This window comes from Channa argus, chromosome 21 (genome assembly GCF_033026475.1).
Source record: "Channa argus isolate prfri chromosome 21, Channa argus male v1.0, whole genome shotgun sequence".
Lineage (NCBI taxonomy): Eukaryota > Metazoa > Chordata > Actinopteri > Anabantiformes > Channidae > Channa > Channa argus.
This window is the reverse complement of record NC_090217.1, coordinates 13,179,318-13,195,332: the sequence shown is the minus strand read 5'-3', so window position 1 is coordinate 13,195,332 and position 16,015 is coordinate 13,179,318.

Sequence of the window (16,015 nt, the reverse complement as noted above, 5' to 3'; positions counted from 1 at the left end):
AAAGCCTTTGTAAACAGTTGAGAAAGTTAAGTGATGCATATTTCAGTGATTTTAAAGCTTCTAATTAAAGCATTTGATTAAATCTTAAATGTTTCAATGAGAAACATGGCTATTAGGTTTCAATTTATGTATTAAGAGGATTCTGGTTTTTTTTTTTTTTTTTTAATGGCCTGGTGTTGCAAAGCAAGCACAATATCAAACTGTCAGGTTGACTGTTCTGTAGCAGCAAAACATCTGCACAACTGGATGGAGCCAGTTCCATGCTGGACTGATTGTGTTCTTGTTCTAGCCCTTCTGTAGCTAATGTTATAATGTTTGATTAAAATCCCACACAAGAGGGCCAATGGGAAGTTTGCATTTAACCCAATATGGATGTCTTTGGCGGAAACTGGAGCAAACCCACACAGAAACATGCAAAGTAAACTAAGAAAAGGCCAGAGGTGTTCAGACATTTTTGGTGTCTGTCAGAGTTCTTGTCCTCCATGCAGTCATCCAACCACCCACCTCAACCAAATGCTCCAGTGGAGCTGCCAATCAACTGAATAACTTCCTGTTAAGCAACTTATAGTTACATTCTCCTAGTAGCATTTACTCTTTTCATGCAGATACATAAAAAAAAGTCAGAAATTTGTGTCAACTCTGTAGTCTCATGGAAATTTAGAAATGCTTTTCTAATAGTAAGACATGGGTCACACAGAACATTGAAACAAGTATTAATAAGAAGCTGTTATTTTAAGTGGGCATGGTTAAAACTGCTCAGAAGGATCTGAAAGGGCATTTGAGAGAGAGAAAGGGAAGTTTAAACTAAAAAAAGAGTGGACTTTGACTTAAAAAACAATAAAAGTCCCAAGGAGAGATCTCTTATTTGGGATTTTAATCCAGATGATGTTCATAAATTTGTTGTTCTTTTGCTATGGTTGATTATCAGGACTTTTCTAAGCCAGGTTCTTTTTTTCATTGGCATGGACGAACTGTGAAATCACCTGTCCTCCCCTTACTCATCAGGTTTGACACCAGTTTAGACATTTAAATGCCAACCAGGCAGACAGCATTCATCATCATAAACCTTTATGTGCTCGTCAGTGATGTGAGGGCTCACATCTTTTCTAGATCTCTCTATATCTAGAATGGCCGAGACCTACACGGACATTACTGTTGTAGTGTTGAATACTGTTAAAAGCAGAACTCTTCTACAACTTCCTACCCACTTAAACCTTTCCTCTCATAGCACTGTGCTTTAATGTTTTATCCTTGACTTGTATCATTTTTTATGTATTTTTAATTTATTTATTTTTTGCTTTGTACCTCGCTTGTAAGTCGCCTTGGAGAAAAGCAACTGCCAAATGACTAAATGTAAATGCAAATGTAGAACATCTTGTATAGTGCCTGTCTCTAATAGAAATCATGTTTGAGAGCTTATTGATTTAAGACCTATTGCATTACACTCTCATATTATAAAATGTTGTGAGGGGATGTTATTAGAGCCCCTCAAGACGCAAGTAAACTCATTTCAAGATCCCTTGCAATTTGTTTATAAGGAGGAAAAGAACTGCAGATGATGCACTGCTGTACGTTACTTCCCATATACAGTATAGTCAACTACTGTACAGATAACTCTATATAACTTTACATGTACAGACTGTAACCTAATCAACTGGAATCAAAATTAATTATTTTTCCTTTCATAGTGTCAAAGTAGCGTGGATTTTGGACCTGAAATCAAGGCCTTAGTATATCAGATAGTTTTAATGAATAGTGGAGCCCAAAAGGGAACAATTTTGTCAGCCTTTTTATTTCCATTGTATACAGTCTATAGCAGATAGGAGTCATGTCATCTCCGAACTTTTCTAACTTCGTACTGATTCTAACTTGGTGGGATTCATGTCACGAATGTGTTGAGACCTGAAACTTAATATTGGTGAGATGAAGAAGATAGTTAGACTTTTAGGATAAAAAGATTAGTGAATAGAAACTGTATTGTTTTGTAGGTATTTGGGAATTTATACAGTACAAACATAAAATTAAGTTGTCAGTAAATGTAACTTAGGAAACTCAAGTTCGTCCTTTGACATTATTAAGACATTTCACAGTCTTAGAGTTTTGTAGCCAGCCCTTTGTTGGATGCTGTCATATGTTGGAATAACAGAGTGTGAGCCACAGGAATAGGAGCAACAAGTTCATTGAGAAGGCCGGTTCATTATAGAATCCAGAGAATAGGATCAGAATGAGAGTACGGACCATACTTCAGTTTGAGGATCACCCTGTTTGAGAAGTGAGAGGTTTCGGATGCTCCACTGAACGATTCAGAGGCTCTTTTTTGTCAACTGCTGGGAAATATCTGAAAGAGGATTTATCCAGACTGTACAGTTAAGTTACAAAAACATGTGGGTTACAGTTCTGCTATGTATTGTGTCCTGGGTTCATAATATTTCATTATATTAAGGTTTGATTAGTTCTTACATAACTTTACAATTTTATGGCTCTTGCCCCGATTATGGTTACTTTAAATTCAATGTCATACTGTCTTATTTATTTAATAATACTGAACACTCCATATTCTAATGCTTCACCTAATATTTCATGCATGCACTATTGATTTGGATACTGTTGCAGCTCTGTAACTGATTATTGGCAGTAGTCAACACCATGTAATATTGATTAAGATTTTACAAGTCAGTGAGACCTTAATGAGGCAGAGGGGAGGAGTGGGAAGAACTTTACACGTTTTTTTAATTGTTATTTTGTGAAACCAATACAGGAAACTCACTGATTGACTAACAAACTAAAGCTTAATGATGCAACCTTGCTAACAAAAAAATAAATAAAACACACTTTACATTCTACCACATCTAAGGAGTCAACTGTCATTGTAATTACAGTGAGCGTAACAAGCTCTGTCCCAACAACTGCACTTACTGTAGAATCAGGTTACATGATTTCTGAGATGCTGGTACAAAGAACTTCTCTCTGCTGGGGCACCATTTTGTTAAGTGGATGAAAATTTTTGACATTTAAACTAATGGCATCTTCCAAATTTCGAAGCCACAATTTGGAAGAAAGACACGACTGTTAAGTATTGAATTTACAATAATGGATTGGGCCTAACATGTACAATAACATATCACCTAGCATGAGCTTAGCAACAGCCATTGTGTCAGTAATAGAAAACCTAGTGGGGTACGTCTCCTGCTCTCCGTGCACATTGAGCTTCTCAGTGTGGGCGCATCTGAGGCCTGACCTTTCTCTGTGCTTCTTCCCTTTGATCCATCCAGACACAAGCAACTTCCTCTTTATTGCGCCAAGGAGGAGGGCTTTGAAGTGAGCTTGCCACTCAGTGATTTAAGCGAACAAAGTCTTCTTATTGGCACCACAGCAGGCTCTGTCTTACTGTCACAGATTAAGAGAAAGAGAGAAAACCAAGAAGCCTTTCTCAGCTCTCTGAATATCTGTTAGGCAGCGGTTCGCCACAGAGGGAGATCTCCGACTTAATCCTGGAGCTGAACAGCTTCCTACACTCAGCTACTTAATTGCTGTGGTGATAATGAGTCAACACAATAGTAACATTTTTCATTTGAGCCTTTGGCAACAGCAATATCCCCTCATTTTGACAACATCAATGTGACATACAAAGAAAAAGCTTAAGAATACAGTAACATGACTGGCTAGTTTGGCAACCCATTTGTTTTAGTGGAAAAGGTGAAATAAATAAGTAACTTAAAAATATATCCAGCACAACGATTTATTAACAATGGATTTGTCCTGTAGTTACGCGATTTAAATAGCCTAAATTAAATACTTTTGTTGGCTTATGTTCTTTTGAATCCATATAGACTAAGTTATAATATTGGATTTTATTCACATGTAACATGCAGCCTGCAGTCATATTTTCATAGGTTTGCTGACACAGCTATAGGTTTTCACCGCACAAAACTGACAAAATCTGTGGCTCTAAAAACACATGTGGTGCTCAAAAGCTTAAAATGCCTATGGTTTCTCAGAATAAAACCCTATACCAATTGAAAACGTACACTGATCATAAACTGCATCTCCCACAATACACGTCGATCACGGGACCCATGAACTATTGGCATCCCACCACCAGATCAGTGTTTCGCCTTCAGCATTTAACATGCTATTTCTCAACAAGTGGAAGTGAGAAATGCCAGCAATTAATCCCAAAATATCCAATAAGTGTAAAGTTGATGCAGAAGGAAGACGACTGTTTCTCATCAGTATCAATCAGCGTGTGTCTTTTGTGTCATGAGGCAGTGTCCGTGGTGAATACAAGTAGAATACGTGGCGGCATTTTGAGACCAAACACAGCCCCAAGAAAGATGACATATCCTACTTTATGTGTGTAGCAAAATTCCTATTTCTCTTGATGTTATTTTCAAAGGAAAAATATTTTAAATTTAGTTTTTCCAAATTTGTTTTGAGGAAAACTTTGCAGTCTTTTCAAATTCATATTTTTTGGTTAAACAATTGTCAGTTTTAAATTCTAGTCATGTTTGGTCCATCTTAAACTGGTTTGATTTTCGGCCCCTCCTCAAACATTTGTCATCTCGAGTTGCCCATAAGAGGAACAAACCATACAATATAACCATCATCAGCAGCTGATGTTTATTGGGGCCTGGTGGCTCAATGAGTGGAGCATCGGTTTGGGATGCATCCCAGATAAAGTGCCCAGATAAAGTGGGTGGGTTGGTGCCGGAAGGGCACCGGTGTTAAAAAAAAAAACAAAATCATGCCAAATAAACCCTGAAGGGACAAACTGAAATGACTTTATCAGCATGTGATGTAAACCATCTTAGTTTAGCATACTAACATTTGCTAATGACAGCTAAACAAAAAGTACATTTGAGTTTAATTATATTATCAGTAATTTGCAGATATACTTTAACATGAATTAAAATGTTTAAAATATTGGAATTTTGACATGATAAAGGTAGAAAATAGATCAATACTTTTTTTTTTTTTTTAATTACAACTGTGCAAAACAGATGTCAACCAAGTTTTCATTGGATTGTAATATTACATTTTAAAAAGAATGTTACTTTTGGCTGCAGTTATTAATATGATTATTATTTATTTACTTAAGACCGCAGTGAAGGAGTTCAGTACCCTCTCTCCCCCCACCACCACCTATAAAACAGAATTATTAATAAAAGTCTCACAAGCCAATATTCTTCCTATATAGGAGAAAATATATATATATTTTTTATTACCTAATCTATCTTGGTGTTGAAGTACAAGGTGAAAAAAAATATTAAATCATCAGTGAGCTCTCCCATTACAATACAGTTTTTCAGATCAGCCTCTTCTACTTAGGCAATATATATATATAAAAATAAGCCGGTGTCATATATTTGTGCAATTTATCAGTGTTGTTATGATGCATTCAGGCTGTTCATGAGGCCAGTGCCATATTTTCACTTTTCTATCCTGCTTCAGCCTGTGTAAAAGTCTAAAAATGTATGTTCATGTGTGATGCCTCTTCTCTCACATGTGGAAAATATCCCAGCTCCAACATTACAGATAATGCAGCTGACAGTGATGATTACAGATGTGAGATGAACGTCTTGACCCTTCATAGCAGCCTGTCTGTGAGCTCCTCTTGTAGCAAATTAACATTTCAGCAGAGCCATTTGACTAATTTAAAGAGGGCTAAGGGATAATATTCTTTCCAACAGCAGGGGTGAATACTGATGCCACGCACTGTAAACAACATGGTGGGAACATAGTGACCCACCTGTTCCCCACACAAATCTCTTTGCTGTCATTTACAAATGAATACCAGGTGCATTTGCTTGTGTTTCCTTCCTGACTTGGCACCTTGCCCAAAGCCAAAAGAAAATCAAATAGAGAAGAGAAATGCATAACATCACATTCGCAAATGAAAAGAGGCTAAGTTACTTATCAATTGAAATATATAATAGTTTTTTTCTCCTTTTATGGTTTTCCTTTGTTAAAGACCTCAGTGTATGGAAACCTGAAGTGTAAATATAGACTGGTAGTGTCTTGCATGCTGCATTTTCTTGTCTCCTTTGCAACATAAAAATAACACAACTGAAGTATATTTTCAGCTTTAATAAATGCAAAACAAGGTGAAAGGTAAACTGAAAACCCTATAGGAGGGAGGATGAGAAAACAAAGGATCAAAAGGTGCACAGCCGTGCAAAAGTAGGACATAAAACATGCAAATAAGCTGTATTTTGTTTATACTGTAGACATAGTTAATAAAGTTTTAAGACCGTTGGCTACATTCCATTTTAAACTAATTCTTATTATGCATTTAAAACTGAAACCTTAACATCAACTAAGAACTAAAATCACAGTACATCACTGACAAATCCTTACTTTACAAATGTCACTGTTGAAAGGTATGGTGAAGTATGATGATTCTAACTAGACATTTTATGAGGACATCAATATCACACAATGTGTCCCATGACATCTGACACTTTATATTTAACAGATAGACGTCTAGTATGGACTTTATGCATTATTCAAAAGACAAACTAAATTAGCTATTTTGTTACAGGTATGTTTACTGATTTTGTAGCAGAAGCCAGCTACAAACAGTTCGGTGGCTCCTACACATTAGCTGAATTAATTGTATTATTGTTAATATTTATTGGGTGTGAGGGTAAATTAGAGGGTATTAACGTTGGTAAGATGATCAGTCAGAAATTCACATTATCTCCTCCTCAGAACTAACGTGAATGTTTTTTTTCCCCCTTGGCTGCTAACATAAACGTACCATTTCTCACTGCAAGAAACTAAGTAAGTACTTCTTTAAAATTGCACGATGTTCCTTAGAGCTGTTACGTTAGGTATCAAACTGAGGGTTGACAGATGTTATGGAGATTTCACTTTTCTTGGAAACACTGGAAATGTCCTGGAATGTACCTGGAGGACACGTTGAATCAGTTTGACCTATTTGTTAACATATACTCCAGGATGGTTTTGCTTATTGTGGTTAATGTCACAGGAAAGTGTTGTTTTTAAATGATTTCTGATGCAACCTTTGTAGCAAAACTTGCTAACTCCAGGGGTGGCTCCTTAACTTATGCGCCAGGACGGGGTAATACATAAAGCAGACGCACAGCAACTTTCATTCATTTGAAGTAGTGTTACACACTAGAGGTCAGTTTGATTGCTCTGTTTTGGTTTTACACCAATTTGGGAGAATTTTTTCTGTATTTTGAACTTTGCCATTTGCTGTTTAGTCTTGAGGTAAAGACAGTTTACTTCTTACATAAATAGTTTAGTGATGATTCCATGTCTGAGCAAATATATTAATTGCAAATAGGATACTAATAAATGCTGCTTGTAGCTTCACATTCTAGCCTAAATAAATGTTATTTATCTTCAGTTCAAAAACATCACAGCTTAGATGCAACATGTATTTGCCATCTGCGACAAAGATTTGCAGATGTTGAACAAACATGCATCCAATGCTCAATATGTATTTGCTCTTGGCCAGTTGTCTCTCACCTGCCTCTGACCCAAACTTGATTTGAGATCATTGCCAGTGACTGACTGATTGCTTATTTTATATAAAATCAGGTTGTGTTTTGGATGAAAAAGAACTGTATATGTTTGAATTTGCATCTATTTGCATACTGGTTAGGAGTGATAATGGAATTGTGTGCTCTCAGATGACAACATTACATTTTTGTGGCGAGTATTGCTCAATTCATGGCAAATGAAAGAGGCCTGATTATCCCATTATGCTACCTATGTCACAGTGGCGTGATGGTTCGCATTTCCTCTCAATGCCATGTTGTACGAGGGGGGAAAAAAACTTTTTAATAGAATTCAAACAATCAAAATTATCTGCGGGCAATTCTCTTTCTTGTGAACAAGGTCCCATTAATTGCATTTACAGACTCTGAAATGAAGTATGGCGAATGCTTTAAGTCTGTGACTTCCAAACTAATTTGCATGGTAATGAATGTATTTCTCTGGGAATCTGAAATGATCCCATATGAGCTTTTTCGAAGCAATGCTACGAGACACTTGGAGAAGGGGTCTGGTAAAAGGAGGTGAGCATGAAGCAGTGCTCTAATGAAGGCCATTGTGTGCAAATTTCTCCTTGGTTTAAATCTGCCAGACTCTGTCTAAAGCTTGGAAAAGGACTGTTTATAGAAGTGCAGTCCTCACAGAAGCTTAACTGATGGCTATTGTTCTGCTGTAATAAGACTGTGTCTCATTCTTTTGAAAATATGATTGATTTCTAAATAGGTTAAGACGCTGGATCATAAACAAATAAAAGGCTAAAGATTTACATGTGGAGTAGACGGAGTGCTTTTCTATTTCATTTTCCCATCAAGCTTTGGGCTATTTGGCAATCTGCCAGCTAATCATCCATATTCAATCAATGCCAGACAGGCAGGCTGCAGTCTAATCTCTCTGACCCTTTCCTTCAGTTCTGGCCCTGCTTTAGCCTCACCCTTCTGTCTCTTTTGCCCCTGCCTGAGTTCCATGTAAGCAAACTTTCTAACACCTCTGACCACTGTGCGCAGTCATTCCTTCGCTGCCTTTTCTGTACTGCGTTGTTTCTGTATTTCTACCCTTTCCTGCACACCATAAATTCCCCTCAGACTGTTTCCATTCTGTTGCTTCTAGCAGTCCCGTCCAGCATTTTAATATCCTTACTTCTGTCTGTGCTCTCCCCCTCTTCTTCGCACCCCATCATAGTTTCAAACCCTCGGCCCTCTCTGTTGGCCAGACTGTACACTGGCCTCTCTCAGCCAAACTGACAAACTCGTACACTCCAGTGTCCTTGGCCTGGCTGGGCCTTTTGCACATACTATATGCCTCAGTCTCTTTTTCCTTAACCGGAATAGAGAAGAAGCATGAAGGGCAGGAATCAGTATTCTGAGAAAAAAAAAAAAAAACACACAAATTGACAGACCTGAATCCTCAGGGCGGCTTTACGGATTCTCGGCACAGCGTTGAGCAAGAGGCTCGTGCAGCCATGCGAGACCAGCCACTAGAAGGCTAAATATAAAATAACCCCAAAAGAGATCTAGGGATATGGGATATGTGTCTGTGCTATCTAACAATCTCAGCCAGCCAGAATAGCAATATACAGTAAACCCAAGGGATGAAAGCACACAGGAGAAATTGGAGTTTTGCTGGGTATATCTTGTTTATGTGTACATACTGTAGGTTCAAGAAAGCCTGATGCATCATGCATTTCCTTGCGATTTCCTATTGGAGTGCAGTAGGACTTCACCTTGCAAAGTCCTAATCTGTTCTTATATGATGCTAGAATTGGTTGACAGCCATCCAAATGTAAATTCATTGCAAAACACTCAGTGAAGTCATACTGTTGAGTGCAGCATGAATTGGCCAGCTCCCAGCTGACTAAATAAAAATCTGGATTGATCCAAGGGACGAGCAATGCCACAGAGCCTGTGTATTTTCTGTGTAATGTGCAGAGGAGGAGGAGGGGAGCACAAGGGAATCGCTCCGTAATCTACTCCACCATTCACAGTACCTTTCTCACTCACTCCATAATAACCTCAAATGGGTTTCACTGGCCAGGCTCAAAGCTAGCCAGTGAGCTCTGGAGACAAAGTCCCATTCCGATGAAAAATGCCCAACTGCAAACAATGCAATAGGGACACACACACACAGTAAACATCTCTATGTCTAGCCCGGAAGTAATTAGAGAAGGTTGAGCTGGTGAGTAGCACTGTTGGCATCTCAGTCTATGGAACATTGGTGTTGTTTTCTCTCCAATTACCTACAGTTTCTCTTTCTCTCAACCACAAACACAATTTACTGCAAACAAAGACAAGATGGAAGATAGAGGGAAGAAATGAGTGACAGCCAAAAAACACACAAAAAAAGAGTGTATGAAGATTGCAGTTAAAACAAGAAGGGCACACAAAGTCAAAACATGCGCAAAAGGGATTCTCAAAGAAATTTCAGTGAATAGCAGAGTAAAGGAGCTGCACACCCCCACTGTTTATTTTCTGTCTCATAATTACCGCAATGATTAATGACTGCTATATGGTGTTTTCATAGCATGAGAGATCATCTTAAAAAGGAGCTGTGAAGTTTGTTTGGAGCTGCTGCACATTTTGTCATGCCTGGATTGTTGACATTCATGTTGTGTTCCTCAAGAATTCCCATTCCTGTCATGACTATGCGAACTTTGACTGTGGATGGGAGGATATGCGTACCTGTCATAGCTCCATGTTTCAGAGATTCAAATGTAGTTTGTAAAATTAACAAATTATAATGTGCAAATACTCTGATATTACTTTGCATCTCTGCAATGCAAGCACGCTCTGTTCACTTCCTGCAAAAGTGTTTGAATGGAGCATTGTGGTAAGTCGAGTTAATCTGTGCTGTCTTTTAGCCTCAAGTTGCACATTTAGTTTTTGCTCATTGTCAATTTGTCATTCAAGCCCACGCAAAAAGCGCTGAAAACAAGAATCGCAAATTTTATACTTATAGAAGTTGCTAAAAAGGACATAAGCTGATTACAGCCTTGTGATGAGCTTTGATGATGGTGAATGATGATGCCTTTGTGCATGTCCCACAGCATCCAAACCAATGACAATGAGTGTATGTATACTACTTGATATTACTTTAAAATGTGATGTGCTCTAACATAGTTAATGCTTACCTAACTTTACTGATGTATTTAATTGATTTACTTACTTAATGCATGATGGAATAACTTCGTTACCATGACTGCAAGTAAATGATTAGTGCATGCATTTACTTAACAATTACTTAGGTCTTAGTTAATGCCCATTACTGTATTAACTAATAATTAATGTACTTTAAGAGCTGTGGTCCCAGAGAGGGAGTGACGGCACATAGCGTAATCAGGAAAACAATACATTTTCTTTAGAATTGTTAGAAAAACAATTTTTTTTTTTGCCTCCAGCTACTGTGGGCACTGCCTAAAATAGATGTCATAATGTTTCATAAGAGGTCTAGAATTCTGCCAGCTAACACCATCAGCTCACCACAACTAGCTGCAGCAGCAGGCTTTGCCATGACTTAATCATTTTACTGTATATCAAATCATAACTTAACAAATATATTATTGACCTAGATACAAGGCTTATTTATTATGCTATCAGCAAAGTTTTGGAGAGTAAACAGTTAAACACTTTTTAGTGCACAGATATTCAATAATGCAGCTTTGCACAAAGTAAACAATAGTGAATAGTATCACACTTTCTCTGTTTCACTTCCCTAACTCTGCTCCATTTACTTGTCTCCCTGAATACACCATTGCTAATTAGTCTGTCCCTTAATCTCTGTCTTAATTTTACTATCTACAAGTTGTCACAATGGACTGTCAAGGGAGGGCAATAAATCTCTCACAGAATTTCTTCTTTTAGAAACGAGTTCATGTTTGTATCATTTCGGTATTTGTACTTAGATTTAAATTTGATCTGACTGGGATAATACAGAAAATTATAATGTGTGCACGAGAGGACATGATTGCATAAATAACACCTCCTGCATCACACGATTTGGCTGAACTGCGAAACATATTGTTACCAATTAGGCACGGTGTTCATTTTTTATTTTCAGATGCCAAAACCACCAGAGTGGGTTTAATCAAACAAAAAAAACGATTCTCATGGTTGGTGCGCATTCATTGTTTTCATTAGATGACAGCTGAAATGCATTTGATGCCAGAGAGATAAATTCATTTTACTTAAAGACATTTCATTCTGCAGACAGTTGATTCAGCAGCTCATTTTTTCTTCTAGTAAGGTACCGATCGAGATGCTCAGGGTGGCAGGCCAACTTTTAGTCAACAGAACAGTAAAAATGTGATTGATTTGTTCATTCAGCAGGTTAGTCATTCATTAAATGAACTATTTCAGTCATGGCGCAGGTAGCCTAAATTGCTGCTGGCTATACAACATTTTTACAAAGATCGATTGATTTCCACGTAGTTGAAAGAGAAACTTGTTTCCTTTTGTATTTCCTTCTTTTTTTCCTGCTAGTTGATGTAAGGCAATTGACACTGCCAAAGGCAGGATTTTGCCTCGACTAACTGTAATGCAACACTGTCACTTACTTAACCTCACTTGTTTGTTTACATACTGATGCAGAGAAGTTGAGGTGAAGACTGTCATCCACATTTCACCATCAGATGCAAGATTCAGCAGGTTAGCACAGTTAAAGTGACAAGCCTGCACATCAGTGCGTGTGTGTGTGTCCAGAGCCTTTCTCAGTCTGTAGGTGGACAGCTGATGGGCTTCTTCTTTCACCTCGCTTGGCCTTACGAGTGTGTCTGCGTGGGTTTTTATGTGTTTGTGCACCCATCGGGGAATGTGTGCGTATGCCTGACAGCATACTTGTGTACTGTTTGTGGCCGTGCATGTCTACTTGTGTGTTGGTTTATCTTTTTGCATGCCTGTCAGACTGTGGATAGCTTTTAGGTGTGAAGAGGGGCAGTCGCGAGGCTGACAGCCCATGGAGGGGCTTGTTTTTGGGGGCGAATACTGCAGAGGTCTAAAGCTTCAAGCTGGTAAAGTGGAATGAAGAGCTGGAGCTGTCAGGTGTCTCTCTTTTGCCTATCCATCCTTTTTTTTGCCCTTCACGGCTCCCTCTAATTTTTTCTCCTCATCTCTGTCTTTTTCTGCATGACACCTTTCTTGTCTCGAATCAGCAATGAGTGGAATCTCTCCAATTCTGTCTCTTCGCCCAGAGATAATTGCACATGAAGAATTTCTGGTATGCAGACCTGATAACTCGTTGCAATTCTTTAAAGTGCAGTGTAATAAAGGGCGACATGAAAATAAGGATTCTGGCTCTGCTTTTTAACCAATGTGTTAGAAAAATATCCTGAAATTAAAGCTGGCAGTCAGCAGCGACGCTGTCATTTCACATTCAAAATAATAAGAAAGTGTGTCACTGTCCAAATACTTGAAGAGCTTAGTCTGTAAAGCCTTTTCTGAGCCAGGAACCTGCAGAAAGTAGAAAAGAGGTATGTATTTTAATGCCATAACTGTCCTGGGCAGAGCTCATGGGTAGAAAACACTCCCTAATCATTAAGGCACAGTTCCCACTCTGCTCACCAATCACAGTCTCAACCTTTATATGAGTCAGCTACATTTTTCCTCAGCCTTCTATCACACTAACTGAGTAGCTTTTTAAAATTATTAGTGGTAAGAGCCCTCATTTTATCAAAGAAAATAAAATATGTAGGAAAATATGACACTGCAGCTACTGTGTCCATTTTTCGATTTTTTTTTTTGGGGACATATTTTTTGGAGACAGTGTTAAAGTTTTAACAATGCAGCAATTTAAGACATCCGTCCTCTTTGAAACGTTCTACATTTGGGATGGCCTATTATGCAGTTTGCCCACAAAGTGTGAGCAAGCAAGTTTCACAAATGAGCTCCCATTTGGAAAGAGGAAGCTGGTTAGCTTGGTTTGCTGAATGTAGCACTGATTCTCATTAGATATTCCTTTTGTCCATGGTATTTCAGCACCTGCTGAGCTATTGACAGCTCCCACAAACTCACTGCTGTTTGTCCGGCATTATAAAAAGGGGTCTAATGTCATGGGTCCAGTCGCGATGACAAATTACCAGAATGTAAAAAGCAGTCATGTCACCGCATCCCTCTGTGTGTTACTCATTTGAATGGCAATATGGCAAAACCTTTAATGTTTGTCACACAGTGACATATGGAAGACTAAAACAATGATAAAGGTTCCAAAATTTTTCCAAGCTCTGCAATCCAGTGGGTCTGTCCAAAAAAAAAAAGCATACAAACTAAGTAAGAAACTTTGTTTACTGTTACTTCTTTTAGCTTATAACAATCATCAGTAAGGTCCATAACTTGGCAGTATCCACATTCATAGTTCTATCATATCTTCATGTATCTCTCATTAGTCAAATCTTCCTCAGGTACCACTTGTGTCACATTTTCCAAATAATAATAGATAAAGGATAAGACAATGTGGCTAAGATCATCCCACCTTAAAATGAGCTTGTGCAGATTACAGCCAATGTTGCCCAGGTGAGAGGAACAAAAAGGTGAGAATACAGATAAATCAGTACAACGCATCGCTCTGCAGGAACTTTGGTGATTTTAGTAATATGAGCAAACTATGTTTCAGCAGCAACAATTACAGAAACGCACAATTCATTATTAATCACAACATAATAAAATAGCCCGTCAGTAAAGGAGTCAGTAAATATAAAACATGACAGCTTCTGACATTGTCCACAGCTGCTGTAGAAAAACTTCCTGTTCAGTTCATCACATGCCTGAAGCATGTTAATGCAGCAGTAGATATTTTGATAACGTGCCAGAGCGCAGTGCAGTTAACACTCAACCATCCACAAGGTTTACTGTAGGCAGAAATACTAAGAGGGGAGATTCTCCTCAAAATAGATATGGAAATATTGTGATAAAACCTTATGCCACTTGGCTTTGCTGTTTATTTGTGAAATAACCAACATAAGTTATTTAAGTGAGAGAGAGAAAGGCTGCTGAAAGACAAGCTGCAGAACATACTTAATCTACCTGACCCGTGTGCAACGGAAATCAAGAACATGCAGAAGGAAAAAAAAAAAGTAGTCCAGTAGAGGGGTCTGTGTTTATTTTTTATTAAGTAATTCTGTGTATCCTGCTCAAGCTCTCTGTTTTACCAGTTGTTCATGTTTTATTTTGGAGTTGCCCACTGCTGATGGAGGCTGCGCATTTGGCGATGTGAGTATCACAGGGTGTGTACTAAGCCCAGTCTTGTACGTCTTTGTCAAGGTTTGCAAACATTACCACCATCATTGGCCTGATCACTGGGAATGATGAGTTGGCCTACAGAGATGAGATAGAAGCCCTGACAATAACCTCTAACTCAAGGCGGTGCTGGACATATCTATGCAGCCATATCTATATCAAGACGTGTTGAGAGAAGTGACAGCTTCAAATTCCTCAATATCAATATCAGTAAGCCGTTTAAGTGGGCAACACACATTGAGTGAGTGGTTAAGACTGCAAACCAGCACCTTTTCTTACATGTTCAGATTTCTATCAGAAACAGAGGCATACACCTATGGATGCTGCACAGACAACAAGAGCTTGGAAATACATTTTAATCTATCAAAATTACCAGCAGGAATGTTGTACTTCAGTGCATTCCTTATGCTCTATGATGCTTATGAACCGTGTAATTTCAACTAAAACGTTTCATAGATTAAGCTTTATAACAGTGACTCCATAAGTTTAGGATCACAAGTGGATCACCAAATTGGATATTATGATCATCATCTGCATCTACATCTGTTCTTCTGTTTCCACCTACAGCAGCGAGGTGGGTGGTGCAGTTTCTTTTCTCTAACAAGTCTTAGAGGCAGAATCAATAGATTTTGTTGCATTAAGAAAGATTCAATAGCAGGTTTACGTTGAGGTTGAAGGCACTGCCCCTGAAGATTAGGTAACCAGCATTATACGAGATGACAGAGCGCAGAAAACCTCGCTTAACTCCGCAGGGAGATCGAAAAGGTATCCAAATCCAAAACACAGCTGGATGTTTGCATCAGCGCCAGGGACTTGAAGTGGTGTTCTACAGGTGCCGCTAATTGGATTGATAAAAAAGATGGTGAATAGTGATTGGTTTCTGTGTGGGTAAGTGAGAGGAGTGGTAGCTTTAGGGCTTAGTTAGATTAAATGAATCAGGAAGGAGTAGCCTTTTAGATTAAGGCTGATAGGATAATAAAAGGGAAGCAGGAAAATATTTGAATGGACAGGAGCCAGGAGGCTGAGAGGGTGATAAATGAAAGAAAAAATGAGACCATATCAGGCTCCAGGTTATAACAGGTTCTCTCACATTTACAATGTTGCATTTAAAGCGTACTTGTAGGAGCCCAGTATGATTTCAGGCCTGAGGAAGTGCAACAAAAGTAATGAGTAGCCCAGTCTCACAGGTAGTAGATATTCTTTGCAGGCCAAAACACCAGCAACTGTATGACTCAGAATGAGCTGCAAGAAGCTGACTGATTCTATTTAAG